This window comes from Sminthopsis crassicaudata, chromosome 2 (genome assembly GCF_048593235.1).
Source record: "Sminthopsis crassicaudata isolate SCR6 chromosome 2, ASM4859323v1, whole genome shotgun sequence".
Classification (NCBI taxonomy): Eukaryota; Metazoa; Chordata; class Mammalia; order Dasyuromorphia; family Dasyuridae; genus Sminthopsis; species Sminthopsis crassicaudata.
The window spans coordinates 407,811,090-407,827,006 of NC_133618.1; positions in this window are offsets into that span (position 1 = coordinate 407,811,090).

Here is a 15,917-nt window from a genome sequence, read left to right on the forward strand (position 1 = left end):
ACAAACCAAGCCCATATAAGATTGTGAACTTATTGTTAAATGCTATTTGTATCACTGCTCAGCCAACAGATTGTCCCTTCTGCTTGTCTGTCTATCTCTCTCCCACCCTGCCCCCATTCCCTGTGACACAACAGTATTGAAGTTAGATCCATACAATTATTTCTTAACTCAAATGAAAGGAAAAGTCAATTAATGCACAAACTTCATTGTTGTCTAATTTTTTTTAAATTGCCATAGCTGCCCCAACCTTCAGCAACCCTCACCTTGATCAGTCAACAGCCATCAATACTAATGCAAGATCCTCAAAAACCACAAAGGTCTGAGATAAAGGCTCAGATGATGATTAATATTTTTTCAATATTTCAAAATTAAGGTATGTACATTTTTAAAAGACAAATTATTATTGTGCTGTTAGTACTATAGTATAATGTAACTATAACTTTTATATGCACTGGAAAAACAAAGTATTTGTGTGATTCACTTTATTATATTTTACTTTATTGTAGTGCTCTATAACCAAATCTACAGAATCTCTCAGATATGTCTATATTATGTTGCTTTTCTTGAGTATTATTATGCCTGTTTAATGCATGAATAAATGCAAACCCAGAGGATTAAAGGATGTAGACAAGATCATGTAATGTTTCAATGAAAGAATTAGACGTTGGTCATAGATATCTTGCTTATAATGCAGAAACTTTTTTCATTCTTGCACAACACCATAAAACTTGTCCCTACAAAAGAGACAGCATGGCATGGCATGGCACTTTGGTATTGGAGGACCTGTGTTCAAATCCTGTCTCTAATGCTGTCTATCTTTACATAAGTCACTCATCCCTGTTGGCCTCAGTTTCCCCATCTATAAAATAAGTGGGAAAAAACTGTCAAACCATTCCAGTATCTCTGCCAAGAAAACCTCAAGAGGGATCCAAAAGAATCAGATATGACTGAAAATGATTAAATAACAACAACACCACGAGTATCCTGAATGCCACCCAAAAATATTTAGTGGTTAAGTGACCAGAAGACTTCCTGATAAAGAAAATTCCCTTTCTAAGTTGACTCCCTTAGACAGACTCTGGTCTAGTCTACTATCAATTTTCATTTTTTATTTCATTCTTTTATTCTGTGGTCCACAGTGAAGGAAAACATCCTGGTCATTAGGGGACCTTTGTTCTAATTCCAGCTCTTCTACTGGGTGATCTCATGCTGGTCTCTTACCATTTTTTGGTTCATTTGTAAAACGAAGGATTGATCTGGCTGATGCTGGAGAAGGTCCCTGCTAGCTCTGAAATTCTCTAGTCTCTGCTCTATCAGCACTAACATTCTATGATCTATGCAGGTAGGTATGCTCCCTTGTCAGTGTCATCTGTTTTCCCTTGTCAGTGCTTAATGGGCAGGCGTGATGTCTGAGCATTTCTCTTTGATAGCTCCTGGCACAGTAACCCCATGTGAAATCTGGCACTTAATAAGTGCTTTTTTTGATGACAATTGATGGAAAGGGTAGTACCTAGTATGTAGAGAAGAGAAGATATTTTTGTTCCTAGCTGGGGTGTGGAAGAAGGAAAAAAATCAACGTATTTCGGCCTTCTATTTTGTGTGTTCATTCAACAGAGTTTTATGGCACACTCATGATGTTCAAGGCTCTGCCTTAGGTGCTTTGAAAGACTCAAAGAGAAATATGTACAGAGTCACAGAGGAAAGGGCACCAAATTTGGATTCAATTGACCTATGTTTGAGGCCTGGATTTACTACTTTTTACTTTCTTGACTTACCAGTAAGTCCCAACCTCTCTGATCTGCAATTCCACTATAAATACCCCTACAAGATTTTTGTGAGGATATTCTAAATTGGAAAAGGTTTTGTTTAGTGTCATACAAATGTAAGAATCTTGAGTGTTCTCATTGTCAGTGGTCCCTCTGTTAAACAGTAATTATTGGCAGAATGAATAGAACAATAGGTCTGGAGTCATGAAAATAAGTCTTCCTGAGTTCTAATCTAGACTCAGATACTTACTAGCTGGATGAGCATGGGTAAGCCACTTATCCCAGTTTACCTCAGTTACTCATCTGTAAAATGAGTTGAAAAAGGAAATGGCATCCCATTTTGTTATCTTTGCCAAGAAAACTGTCACAAACAATTGGGCATGATTGAAAATGACTGAACAACAACAAATCCCAAATATAATCCCCAAATTCAAAACCCAAGACCCACTCTGGTGATAATGATCTCCAAATTGGAGAACAAATGCATTGTTTATGATTAAAATTATAATAATAGCAAGAAAAAAATGGTAACACACACTCCCCTTTCTGAGATCATTGTCACCACAAAGCATTATGACTCAGGATATTAGGGATCCCATATTGATCCCTCATGAAGCCTACAGTTTTCTTAAAGAGATAAAAAATTGGTAAAACTGGCTACTATGTAAGCTATTTGGTTATCACTTACATTTACATTGCTATTTAAAGCTTACAAAACATTTTCCTCATAGAAGCCCTGTGAGTTAGGTTATGACTCTCCCAATTTAATCAGTAACATATGGCCCCAAACCACTGTACTGTGCTTATACCACCAAGTACAATCTTGGGGGCTTTTCTCTAAATTTCTTTTGCTTGTGACTTTACCCTGGATTTTCCCTTTAGACACATAACAATTAGGCTCATATTTAGATCACTCCTTCTCCATCTCCTCAACCCACAAATGAAAAAGGTCCCCCACTCCTTTGCAAATATTTGGGCTAGAAGAACATCAACCAGAGGGTAGATTTTATTTTACTTGATAATATCAATACAAAGGGTTTGTTCCTAAGTTCATGAGCTCTGGGTTCAAGTCAATTCTCCTTTCCTTTCCTGTGGGCCTCTACTTTCTCTACACATCTGTGCAGTCCTCTTAGTCATTCTGGCTCTCACTGATTGACCAGTAATAGTCCCTGCCCACTTACTCATTAGGTTCACAGTGCAGTGGTAGGGATTAAATTTCTGGCCAGAAACTCTGAGGCTCTTCCCCTCTTAGATTGATTATCTTGTGAAGGCAATCTAGACCTTTTTTTTTTTTTTTGCCTCAATTCTTATTTAACCTGTAACTACTGAATGGGTATTATTCCAGACAATTCGAGATCTGAGAAAGACCTTAGCTTAAAAAGCAGGAAATGAATATGGCAGAAATTAGATATGGACCCACACTTAACACCATATACCAAGATAAGATCAAAATGGGTCCATGATTTAGGCATAAGGAATGAGATCATAAATAGATTAGAGGAACAGAGGATAGTTTACCTCTCAGACTTGTGGAGGAGGAAGGAATTTATGTCCAAAGGAGAACTAGAGATCATTATTGATTTTGATTACATCAAATTTAAAAGCTTTTGTACAAACAAAACTAATGCAAACAAGATTAGAAGGGAAGTAACAAATTGGGAAAATATTTTTACAGTTAAAGGTTCTGATTAAGGTCTCATTTCCAAAATATATAGAGAACTGACTCTCATTTATAAGAAATCGAGCCATTCTCCAATTGATAAATGGTCAAAGGATATGAACAGACAATTTTTCAGATGATGAAATTGAAACTATATCAACTCATATGAAAGTGTTCCAAATCACTACTGATCAGAGAAATGCAAATTAAGACAACTCTGAGATATCATTATACACCTGTCAGATTGGCTAAGATGACAGGAAAAGATAATGATGAATGTTGGAGGGCATGTGGGAAAACTGGGACACTGATGCATTGTTGGTGGAGTTGTGAAAGAATCCAACCATTCTGGAGAGCAATCTGGAATTATGCCCAAAAGTTATCAAAATGTGCATACCCTTTGATCCAGCAGTACTACTACTAGGCTTATATCCCAAGGAAATACTAAAGAAGGGAAAAGGACCTGTATGTGCCAAAATACTTGTGGCAGCCCTTTTTGTAGTGGCCAGAAACTGGAAAATGAATGGATGCCCATCAATTGGAGAACTTCAACAACAATACTGTATGAAGATGTATTCTGACTGAAGTGGATATCTTCAACATAGAGAAGATCTAATTCAGCTCCAGTTGATCAATGATGGACAGAATCAGCTACACCCAGAGAAGGAACACTGGGAATTGAGTGTAAACTGTTTGCACTATTGTCTTTCTACCCAGGTTACTTTTACCTTATGAATCCAATTCTTACAGTGCAACAAGAAATTCAGTTTTACACACATTTATTGTATCTAGGATATACTGTAACACATTTAACATATATGAGATTGCCTGTCATCTAGGGGAGGGGGTATAGGGAAGGAGAGGAAAATTTGGAAAAGTGAATACAAGGGATAATGTTGTAAAAAAATTACCCATACAGGTCCCTTTCCCTTTTTTAGTATTTCCTTGGGATATAAGCCTAGTAGTAGCACTGCTGGATCAAAGGATATGCACAGTTTGATAACTTTTTGGGTATAGTTCCAAATTGCTCTCCAGAATGATTGGATTCAGTCCTCTTTGAGGACTGGGTGGATATTCTCTATAGCTAGGGAGAAATATTCAGGGTTAGACTCAAACAATTCATATCTCTGTTGAACCCCACTTCCTTAAGAGCCTTTACAGTCACTCTATAATTATAATTCAACCTTGAGTTTGAAATTCCCAAATGAAAAGAATTTGCAGTACCACTTCCCTTGCCTCTGGACCTATTTAATTCATACAACTCATGAGAACAGTAAGAAGTACGGTCCAGGTTTCTTTATTCTCATCATAGATTAGTTCTTTTTAAATCCTCGGGTCTGGCTCATATAGCTCCCTGACTTGAATCAGGTTCTTAGATTGACTAGAAACTCCTCTATCATTTTCTGTCTCTTTTTGGTTTCTGTTCCTCCTTACCTGAGATTAGTGGGTATATGGTTCCTGGAAAGGCCAGCTCAGACCTCCTCCAGGAAATCAAGTTTTTTCTGTGTCCCTTCTCTTCCTTCAATCTAACTTCTTTTCCCAGCTCTCTAGCTTCTTAAGTAATAATGCTATTTCCCTTTGATAATAATAATTACTATTATAATACACTTATGCAGGTTTTAAGATTTATAAAATACTTTATATACATCATGTCATTTGACCTTCACAACAATCCCATGATATAATTGCTTTAATTGGCCCCACTTTATATAAAGGACTTCAAGGCCATTTGTACAACATCAAACATCTACTAAGCATCTGAGGCAGGGCTTGAACCCTTACCTTTCTGATATCAAATTCAGTGCTTTTCACACTCTGCCAGGCTGTTTCTTCTTTACATTCAGACCCTGCTCCTTCTCTACTATGAAGCTGCAGGTAAAGTATCAGTTGCTATAGTAAAAGGTAACTGGCAGAAACTTAAAAATCACCAACCATCTGTGTTAGTCTTCCTAGTACATTGTGACCTCTAATCCATTTTTCACAGTGTTGAAACTGAGTTAGCTTTCTTGTGAGGGGGTCACCAGGGAACAAAACAGGGCAATTTTATCTAGACTAGTAGATGAGTTACATGAACTGGTCAGTATACTCTGGGCACATCTACCCAGTGGAAGTCAAAAGCAATGTCAGAAGCTGAGGAAGAAGCTCCAGAGATAAGTTTTGAAAAGAACCATTTAAAGCCCATGTCATTCCCAAGCTTAATAAATTCCTGTGGCTCCCTATTGCCTTTAAAAGCTAATCAAAACTCCTCTCTTTGCCATTTAAAATTCTTCATGACTTGTCTCCATCCTACTTTTTCAGGCTTATTACATATTACATTCCAATGTTCAAGTTAAACTTGCCTTTCTGCTTATTCCTCACATGATATTGCATCTCTGGTGTTCTTTCTTTTCCATAATCTTTCTTAATTTCTGTGTCTTCAATCCATTGTTTCCTTTGAAGTTCAGCCCCAGTGCTGAATATGTAAAGTACTTACTAATACTGAAAATAATAATCTTCACTGAGTCCATGTATCAGATGGTCAAATATTACACATAATTATGTGAGATATCCCATGGAAGAATGAATTGGCTGTAATGCCTTTATTCATTTATTCATTTTCATCATATTATGACATACTGGAGAAAACTAGATGACAAAGTGGGTAGAGTACCAGAATTGGAAATGAGAAAATCTGCATTTGAATTCTGCCTCAGTTACTAAGTAGCTGTGTGACCTTAGATAATTCATTTAGCATTTTTTTCTATTTTAGTACCCTCATCGGTACAATGGAATACTTTTACTGTCTATGAGATAACATATGTAAAATATCTTGCAAAATTACCTTTAAAAAATAAAATTGTGCATACCCTTTGATGCATCAGTGTCACTATTGGGTCTGTATCCCAAAGAAGTCATAAAAAGGAAAAGGGCCCACATGTGAAAAATGTTTGTAGCAACTCTATTTGTGGAAGCAAAGAACTGGGGAATGAATAGTTGAATAAGTTATGAATAGGAATACAATGAAATACTATTGTTCTATATGAAATAATGAGCAGGTTGCTTTCAGAAAATCCTGGAAAGATATAAAATGATGTGGGAGAAGTGAACAGAACCAGGAGAATATTGTATACAGACAATAACAGCAAGATTATTTGATGATCCAAAGCCATTTGGATTTTTGCAAGAAACAGAATAGTCGAGGAATGTATTAGGTTAGGTTCACAAGACACAATAGTTAATGACTATAGTAATCTGGTGTTTGATAAACCCAAAGACCCCAGCTTCTGGGATAAAAAACTCAATGTTTAAGAAACAATTACTGAAAAAATTGAAAAATAGTATGGCAAAAATTAAGCATTGACTAACACCTAATATCCTATACCAAGATAAGGTCAAAATGGGTTCATGCTTTAGACATAAAGAGTGACACTATAAACAAATTAGCAGAACAAAGGATAGCCTACCTCTTAGATCTATGGAGAAGGAAGGAATTTGTGGCCAAAGAAGAATTAGACTACATTATGAAATGCAAAATGGGTAATTTTGATTATATTAAGTTAAAATGTTTTTGTATAAACAAACCCAATGCAGACAAAATTAGAAAGGAAGCAGAAAACTGGGAAAAAGTTTTTATATTCAAGGGTTCTGATAAAGGTCTCATTTCTGAAATATATAGAGAATTGAGTCAAATTTATAAAAATATAAGCCATTCTCCAATTGATAAATGATCAAAAGATATGAACAGATAATTTTTAGATGAAGAAATAATTGAAATTTCTAGTCATATGAAAAAATTCTCTAAATCACTATTAATCAGAGAAATGCAAATTAAGACAACTCTGAGATATCATTACATACCTCTCAGATTGGCTAAAATGACAGGAAAAGATAATGATGAATATTGGAGGGTATGTGGGAAAACTGGAACACTAATACATCATTGGTGGAATTGTGAACTTATCCAACCATTCTGGAGAACAATTTGGAACTCTGCCTAAACAGTTATCAAACGGTGTATACCCTTTTGATTCAGCAGTGCTTCTAGTGGGCCTATGTCCCAAAGAGATCATTAAAAAGGGAAAATGACCCACATGTGCAAAAATGTTTGTGGCAGTTCTTTTTGTAGTAGCCAGAAACTGGAAACTGAGTGAATGCCCATCAATTGGAGAATGCCTGAATAAGTTATAGTACATGAATGTTATGGAATATTGTTGTTTTATAAGAAATGACCAGCAGGAGGATTTCACAGAGGTCTGGAGAGACTTACATGAATTGATGCTGAGTGAAGTGAATAGAACAAAGAAAATATTGTAAACAACAAATAGCAAGATTATGTGATTATCAATTCTGATGGACGTGACTCTTTTCAATAATGAGATGATTCAGGCCAATTCCAATGAATATCTGCATCCAGAAAGAGACTGTGGGGACTAAATGTGGATGCTAACATAGCATTTTCACCTTTGTTGTTGTTATTTGCTCATTTTTTGTTTACTTTCTCATTTTCTTTCCTTTTTTAATGTGATTTTTCTTGTGTCACATGATAAATGTGGAAATATGTATAGAAGAATTGCATATAGTTAACATATATTGGATTACTTGCTGTCCAGGGGACAGGGTGGGAAGAAGGGCAGGAGAGAAAATTTAGAACACAAGTTTTTTGCAAGATGAATATTGAAAACTTGCATATATTTTGAAAATAAAAAAGCTAATAAAAAGATTACATGATGTTATACTATGATAGACTTAGCTCTTCTCATCTATTCAGTTATTCAAGACAATTCCAATAGAGTTGAGAAAGACAGTACCATCCTCATCCAGAGAAAGAACTATGGAAACTAAATGTGCATCAAAGCATCCTATTTTCACTTTATTTTGTTTTTTGTTTTTTTCCCTTTCTTGGGGTTTTTCCTTTTTGTTCTGATTCTTCTTTGCCAACATGATTAATATGGAAGTATGTTTTTTCTAAAAAAAAAAAAAAAAAAAAAAAAAAAGATTGTATGTGTATAGCCTATATCAGATTGCTAGCTGCCTTAGAGAGAGGGGAGGTAAGGGAGAGAGGGAGAAAAAAATTTGAAACTCAAAATCTTACAAATTGAAAATGATCTTTATGTGTAATTGAAAAAATAAAATATTATTAAAATAGAAAACTACCTATTTTTATTATTGCAGTTTATATGAATTCAGTTAAATGAATTTATATTATCTAGTTTTCACTAAATGAATCTTCACAAACTACTCAAGTAACTTTAAAAATTACCTCTACAAAGAAACCACAGATTGAAAATAGTAGTGATTTGAGTATAACCAAACAACCAGAAAACTGCATACATAGCTAATACTTCTCCCACCCCAGTATAATCTCTTCATTAACCACAGTATAAAGGAAAGGCAATGATGAAATGATAATAGCTGACAAGACATCAGACAAAAATATGTGAAATTATCAAGATCACTTAAAGTGTGGAATTATACTCAACTCTCAACAATGATGAACCTCATCCTAAGTGTATATTGTGTCTTGAGATATTACTAATGATAATATGAAGTCATTGTGAGTAAAAAGAATTTTAAAAAATAAGCTTTTGTGACCAAAATGATGTGTCACCTCTAAAACTCCTTATATCTGCAAACTTGAAAAATTTAGAAAAAGATTTTTTCTTACCTATTAAAAAATCTTGCAATTGATGGGATTTAATGGGTTTGGAGCCCATTTGTAAATGTGTATGTATCTAAATTTCATATTTGATTAGTTTGCAACTACTGATAGATGTCAGAGAAAATGGAAATTATCAGTTGAACTAAAAAAAGCAAAAAAAAAAAGCAAAAAATAACCCTTTACATATTTGTTGCAGGAGATTGAAAAATGAGTATCATTATTTAATAAGCACAGTCAATGAAGCAGTTTGTCCATATGGATTTACATATCTTTGTGAGGTATTTTTTTCAATTATAATAGATATTAAAACAAAAATTTTTAAATAAATAGAATTAAAACCAGACCTTTGAATCACTATTAGAATTGCTAAACTAAATGTTTTAATACATAGAATTTAGAACCAGACCTTTAAATCACTGTTAGAAAGTATTAAACTAAGATTTCCAAAAATAATGAAGCATTTTCAATTTCATTGCTTTCACACTCATAAAAATACATATATCTTTTTTTTTTTCTAGTTGGAACCCAGGTTTTTTGAGTCCTAATCCCACCATTCTTTCTATCACTTCACCATTAGAGACACTCTTGCCCAGTTTCCTATCCCAAGCCTGCAACTTGCTTCTGTCTTATTTTAAAGCATATGCCTGACATTAGAATAGTGACTCATTGCAACACCTTGTTTCCACCCACATCAGCTCCAGATGTATTTTGCAAATTGCATTTGCTTGTCATTTAAAGACACGCTAGGTCAGCGCTGCTCTGCCAGAAAGAACTGGATTCTCCCTTGCCTCATGCATCATTGACACATTTGCCAGTCCAGTCTAGGCTCCTGCATCTTTGCTATTGGTGATAGTTGATGATGATGTAAGGCACATACAACCTGATTTTCAGAGAGCCGACTAAGCTTTCAGGGAAGTCAATAAGAAAAATCTTATTTTGACCTCTACAGATTAGGCTCATTTGATTTGGAAGCTATTGTTGGGGAAAGAAATATGGGATACCAGAATGTCATCCTTAAGTTTCTTCCCTGACTATAATCACCCTTAAGCGTCAGCTCTCTCACTTTCAATCCCTCTATTTTCCCTCCCCTTCAACTGCATGGGATTAAAATAGAGTACCATGACTCTCAGGTTCTCTGGGTGACCCTTTCACCTCATCATTCATAGAAAAAAGGTTGAAACAACTGGGCATATGTTCCATTTTTTTCCTTAGGACTCAGATTTCAGAATACTTAAAGAATACTAAACCTTGACTGTTTACTACGCTTGCAGAGATTTATGAATCTAAGTTTCTTATTCTAAGTTTCAATTTCTCCATCTCTAAGACTCAATTTCTCTATTTGTAAAATGAATGTGCTGGGCTATTTGATTTCAAAGTTCCTTTCCAAAGTTCATATGGGACAAGAATCTTATGATATTAAACTTGGAGATGTGTAAGAACAAATTTCTGTCCTAATAAAAAACATTATTTAGTGGGATTTTGCTAATGCTAATGAATGATAATAATTCCTTTTTACACAGAGATAAAAAAAATTACAAATAATAAAATCACAAAAAGGAATCAAGCTCCTCCAGTCCATCCACTTCTGATTTTTTCCTTAAACTCCCTTCTTATAAAGAAGAAATTGAGATAGGAAGAATTTTTATTCCTTCTAACACCATACTTCCCTCCCCCTCATGACTTTATCCAGTTACAAAGTTTAACATTAGAAGAATCAAGACTTAGGAATCTTAATAGTAGCAGTTGAGATTCATATAGCATTCAAGGTTTTCAAAGTGACACAGATAGATTATCTAATTTCTTGCATTTACCCCATACATAATATTCCATCTCCTGTCTCTGTACCTTGCCTAGGCTATTTCCCAAACCTAAAACACCCTCCTTCCTTGCTTCTATGTCTTAAGAGTCTTCTTTCAGTCAAAGCTCAAGGCTATCTTCTTCTAAATATCACCTTTCCCCAATTCCTTTAGGTCAGAGGTTAGTAAAATACATCCTGTCAAGCCTGCTGTGTCTTTTTGTACATCTAAAAGCCAAGAATGATTTTTATATTTTACAACACAATTTTATTGTATTTTGATGTAAAAATGTTCTTAGCTTATAAATTGATACAAAATAGGTGAAAGGCTGGATTTGACCATGGGATATCATTTGCCCACTCTGTCTTTCACTTACATAAAATAAAAATAATTATATGTTTATTTTATTTCTTGTTTTTAAAATGAAATTAATCAAGTTAGATTTATTGTGATAATAAATCATCATATTGTGTAGTGAGAGTGATGGAAAACAAACCACTTGGGAATGAAGCTCTTAAGCTGGCATTATTGCAGCCAGTCTTGAAGTTAGTTAGCAATTTGGCTCCTTGCTTCTCATAGGGAATGATCTTCAGCAGAGCCTGAATTGTGTCTCTATGTCTCTGGCAGTGACCTATTATCTTTATAGTTTCCTGTATCCATTAGACGTGAGCTTAGTTTTGCCTAGAGTTCCTTCACACACACAAACACACACACACACACACACACACACACACACACACACACACACAAGATGCTTATGGTCAGAGACAGCTATTCCCATGCATATTATAATCCGCTGGAAAAATGGTCAGGAGAGCAACTATTGTTCCTGGCATAGGAACCTAAGAGAGAAAAGAGCCCTAGCAGGCTCTCTGAGTGACATATTTTAAATTCCATAGATGAGGGGGGTTCTGATATCATTATAAAAGAGATAACTTCTATCAGTATAATCTGCCAATTATGTGCACAGAGATTTTCATTTGCAGGCAAACTAATGGTTTCCAGATATTAGTCAATTCCCAGTCTTTTCAAAGAGAAGTACATTCAGATATCCAAATGAGTATTGGGTTGTTTTCCTCTTACTGGTGTATTATTTATTTATTTTATTATTATTATTATTTTTATTAAAGCTTTTTATTTTTCAAAACATATGCATGGACAGCTTTTCAACATTAGCCTTTGCAAACCTTGTATTCCAATTTCCCTCCTTTTCCCCCATGCCCTCCCCTAGATGACAAGTAGTCCAATATATGTTAAACATGGTAGAAATATATGTCAAGTCCAATATACATACATATTTATACAATTATCATATTGCACAAGAAAAATAAAATCAAACCAGTAAAAAAAAAGAGAGAAGCAAAATAAAATGCAAGTGAACAACAACAAAAAGAGTGAAAATGCTATGTTGTGAACATACTGAGTTTCCGCAGTCCTCTCTTTGGATGTAGATGGCTCTCTTCATCACTGAACAATTGGAACTGGTTTGAATCATCTCATTGTTGAAGAGAGCCACGTCTATTACTGATATATTTTTTTAAAAAAAGATTTGTTTTTGGAGGCAATCGAGGGTAAGTGTCTTTCCCGTGGAAAGCCAATAAATATCAGAAGCTGGATTTGAATTCAGGTCCTCTTGACTCCAGGGCTAGTGCTCTATCACCTTTATTTTCTACACTTATTTTCTTCATGAGGTACTTGCCAGTGCTCAATGAGATTGCTTACTGACATCCACCTCCCAGTAATATCTGTAGAAGCTGAAGTCTTGTTGACCAAGGACCAAATAATGAGATTTTTCAGCGCTGTTAGATTGATTTGGACAGTCATCTCCATATTTATACTCTTCACATCATCAGATACAGTGACATAGGAACTGGCTGTTGTAGGATGCATAGTGATATTCACTCTGAATTTCTTTAGCATGTCCTTCATCGCAGTGACAAGATATTCTCTTAATTCTGAGGTGAAAGACTTGGACTTTTCACAAAGCCATGACTTACTTCTGCAGCAGCTCTTTGCCTTCCTGAAGGAGCTTCAAATCAAGTGGGCATCTTATTTCATCCATCACTCAGATGCTAGCTTCCATGTTTTCAAAATGCTGATGCATTCTATTTTGGTAGTCGTGCATCAGCTAGAAAGTCACTGAGACGTCTAGGTATCTGCAATCTTCATACAGCAATTGGTACATTCTTCATTAATTGGCTTTTTCTATTTAACTTGTCTATTCATCTTTGAAACATTAAGTTCCTTCAATTCCTTTATCTTCTTTCTCAAATGAGGCACAATATCATGGAATTTTTCTTTGCAGGTCTAAGTGTGAGAGAAAGGCTGTGAGCCATATGCTCCTGAGCTTTTAGTACAGCTTATAAAGAGGGATGTCTGATCCTTCTTACAGAACAGCTTGGAGACTTGCCTGGTCCTTCTGACAGCAGCTTTGTGGTTCTGAAAGTTCTAGAGATTGAGCTTCTTGCAGATGGTGACCAGCTTTGAAAGCCTCACATTGAGGAAAGGGAAGTCCTGAGAGACTGCATTTAGGCTAGAGAAATGGGAAGGGAAGAGAGGGGAAGGGGAAAAAGGAAAGGAGAGCAAAAAAGGAAAGGGGGAAGGAGAAAGGAGAAGAGGAATGGGAAGGAGAAGGGGGAGCTATGTTGCCCAAATGGCCAGTTCCACTTGAGTCCCCAGGGGGCAGCTCCTGATCTTACTCACAGAAGTTGTGTTTGTCTTTCATTCAAGAATAGGACCATGTCATCAGAGAGATGATGTCATGACATGAAAGTAAATTGGATTTAAGTGAAGGAGGGCTATGCAAAATCACCAGCCTCCCTTTCTTCTCCAGAGTCATCTGGGTCCAGAGGCAAAATGTCAATCAGAATGACTGGAGATGGCCCTGGATGCAATGGGAGACAGCCTTTTAAAGCTAAAGTCTTTAATGGATATTATGTCAGACAGATGCTGTGGGTGGGTCTCCTACTAGAGACTTTGGACCAGTGTGACAGCATCCATATTCCTTTCCTTGAGTCTTTTTCTTCAGCCTGGATCCCACCCCACCTCCTTAGAGCCAAGAACTCTTCTTTGGCAATGGCTTATTCCTTTGGAGATATCAAAGTCCTTTCTTAACTCCTGATTTGCATCAATGTCTGGTGTACAGAAACTCAGAATGTTTTCTACTATTTCATTTCTATTTATATGTGCACATGTCTCCACAGATAGAATATAAGCTTCTTAAAACAGGGACTTTTCTTTTTGTTTTTATTTCTCTAGACCATAGAACATTTTCTGGTTAAATGACTAATATGAAATGTTTTACCTGATTTCACATGTTTAACTTACATCTGATTTCTTATGGTCTGAAGGAGGAGAGAGGTGAGGGAGAGCAGGAGGCATAGAATTTAGAACTCACAGCTTTTAAAAAAATGTCAAAAATTGTTTTAACATTTAATTGGGGAAAAATGGAATATATATATTTTTAGAAATAATGTGTTATTGTTTTTGAGTCATTTCAGTCATGTCTGACTCTTTGTAACCCCATTTAGGATTTTCTTGGCAAAGGTACAGTAGTGGCGTGCTGTTTCCTTCTCTAGCTCATTTTAAGATGAGAAAACTGAGGCAAACAAAGTTGAATGACTTACCCAGTATCACCCAGCAAGGAAGTGTCTGAAGCTGGATTTGAATTCAGGTCCTCTTGACTTTAAGGCTAGCATGTTATCCACTGTACCATCCAGCTTGCCCTATAGAACATAGCAGCTACAATATAAACTTGTTGATTGATTGACAATGCCAAAAAACAGCCCGGGAGCTCTATAGGTGGGGAGATCCTATAGATAGTATTACCCCCATTTTATAGATGAGGAAATTGGATTTCAGAGAAGTTAAGCAACTTTGAGTGGTAGAATCAGAAGACCAGATATTCCTGACTGTGTGTATATCCTAGACCAGAATATCTCTGGACTTACACTCCCCTACTCTTTAGGAGTAATAATGTCTGACTCTATGCATTGCAAGATAATATGGGGGGTAGAAAGTTGCCTATAAAATCCCCTACAAGATGTATATTCAAAAATATTATAAACAGCAGACCATTTTGGAGACCATTTTTACTCATTATTTCACTGTTGATCATAAAGAAAGTGCTAACTTTCCATGTGCCTCCTCCAATTAGCTATAATAGAGCAAGCTAGGTAGGATACTGAGCTTGGAACATTTGTCAGCTGAACAATTTCTCTTCCCCAGACATGTATTTGCTTGCCTTTTTTGTTTCTGTGACTATCAGATAAGTTGAGAAGTAGAGGAAAGAAAAGAAATTATATTATCAAGGAGATGCATGCTCAATATAAATAGATCAGAGATATTCTTAAGACTTAGAGCTCCAGTTGACCATAAGAATTTAACCAAAAAGCGGTTTTTGAGATTTTGTAGAATCATTCCTTATACTGATAGGTATATAAATAACAAGGATTAAATAGAATTTGTATACACACACACACACACACACACACACACACACACACACACACACACACACACACACATATATATATATGTGTGTGTGTAGCCTGGCTATTGTAAATTGCCAGGCTTGCATTAAAGGAAAAAAATCCCATTTTTTTCTTAGTAAGCTTCTAAAAGTATTCAACCCAAGAGTCATAGGGGTCCTAATCTGGACAACTGATACAAAGATAATTTGTTTTTTGTTTGTTTGGGATTTTACATAATCTTCCAATTTTAAATGTCCCCAAGTCTTTATGTTTTCTCTATAAAAGTCCTGAAATTTTAGAGCTAGAAAGGGCCTGTGGAAGGTATTCAAAAAGTGCTGAATAACCACTAAATGAGAAAGTCATAGAAAGGATTCATGTTTCATCTAGGAGGCAGATTATTGTTCAGTTGTGTACAACTTTAAATTTTTCTTGGCAAAGACACTAGAATAGTTTGTCATTTCTTTATCCAGTTTGTTTTACAGATGAAGAAACTATGGCTTGTTATGAAGTATCTGAGGCCAGGTTTGAACTCAGGTCCTTCTAACTCCAATGCTGGCATTCTATCTACCACCTCACTGCCAGTGG